Genomic DNA, 1649 nt, shown 5'->3' with positions numbered 1-1649 from the left:
TCCCCCTTTGTTTTACCACTGTTATTCTTGAAAATCAGTTATGTCTTTTCTCCTCCCTCTAGGAGGAGTTTGGAACCAGCTGCTGGCAAGGAACTAGGGAAAAGGTCTTTGGAAAGAGATCAGAAACAGGCCATGAAAAACATGCTGGAACACACTGCATCTTCCTATRGGCCAGGCACGTCACTGAAGGCAGCCAGCTCTTTGGACTTTTGCAGAGCTGGGGTACCACGTTGGCGTGTACCTTCTGGGATCCCCACTGAATTGCTTGTGAGGATGAATTTGGCAATTAATAAGCTGGCAGAAAAATACATTTTCCCCATCTGAATGATGATAAAATGCCTGGAAATGAGAAGAAATGGTTTTGCTATGATATTCCAGAAATAAGTTACCGGTCAAAACAGGAATTCATCCTCCCTGGCTAGAGCCTTGAGTTGCAATGCAAGATCCAAAACACATCTGCTTCTTATGAAATCTGTAACGATATTAAATCACAGATGGTGTTAAATTAAATGATATTGTTTCTTTTCCCTAGGGAAGTACTGGAGCACTCGGAGAATGCTCCTTTTGGTGTCGAGGAATCAAAACCTCACACTGGGCAGCACACTGAGCACCAAAGCTGGGCAGTGACGCTAAACAGACGCGCTGCGCCCTGGTGCCTCAGCAGCCAGGCCAGGCTGCGGCGTGGCGGCGCTGGATGCCGAAGCGAGGCCGCCTTCACCTSCAGCCTCACCAGCTAGGCTCATCTCAAATGCCCAGGGACTGGGGCGGTTGCCCTGTGCCTCCTGAGCCTGTGCCCGGCCCTCGCTCGGGGGAGCAGCTGGCCGCCACCCCGGCCGCCTCGACCGCCCCGGCCCTGCGCAGGCCGCACACCGAGTCGCGCCGCCAGGGGGAGCCCGAGAGCCTCGGGGCTGGGGGAGGGCGGCTAGCCGCTCAGGTACTGCCGGTGCCACCCCGCCTGGGCCAGGACGTCGGCTCGCAGCCGAGGCGGCGCTTCAGGGAGGCCTCGCGCCTCCTGGGGGGACGGAGGGAGGTCGGAGCGGCGCTTCAGGGAGGCTTCGCACCTCCTTGGGGGTGTGGGGGGGGAGAGGTCTGAGTGGCACCTCAGGGAGGCTTCGGACCTCCTTGGGGGTGTGGGGGGGAGAGGTCTGAGTGGCACCTCAGGGAGGCTTCGCACCTCCTTGGGGGTGTGGGGGGGAGAGGTCTGAGTGGCACCTCAGGGAGGCTTCGGACCTCCTTGGGGGTGTGGGGGGGTCAGAGCGAGGCTGCCACGGAAGGGAGCCTGCGGCCCTCCTTGGGGGGCCCCGGGGTAGAGGTCTGAGCGGCGCCTCAGGGAGGCTTCGCACCTACTTGGGGGGGGGTAGGGGTCAGAGCGATGCCTCAGAGGATCGGTGCGGGCGGCGGGAGGCAGCTGGCCCCGAGGTGCGCAGCGGCAGTGGGTGCCCATGGGAGAGGGCAGGGTCCCCGCTGAGGCTGAATGTCAGCTTAATAATAATAATAATAGTAATAATAATAATTTTTAATATTGCAGTTGGGACGATGACAGCTTTTGTTAGTACCTGCAGCAGCCCGTGAAGCCTGTGGAGATTTTTCAGGCGCTGCGGCGCTCCAGGTCAGGCCCACTCCTCCTCCCTCGCCATCCACCAGCTTGG

The sequence above is a fragment of the Rhea americana genome, unplaced genomic scaffold, assembly GCF_003343005.1.
Source record: "Rhea americana isolate MKP2758 unplaced genomic scaffold, rheAme1 scaffold_347, whole genome shotgun sequence".
Classification (NCBI taxonomy): domain Eukaryota; kingdom Metazoa; phylum Chordata; class Aves; order Rheiformes; family Rheidae; genus Rhea; species Rhea americana.
Note: the sequence above shows the minus strand (reverse complement) of the source record.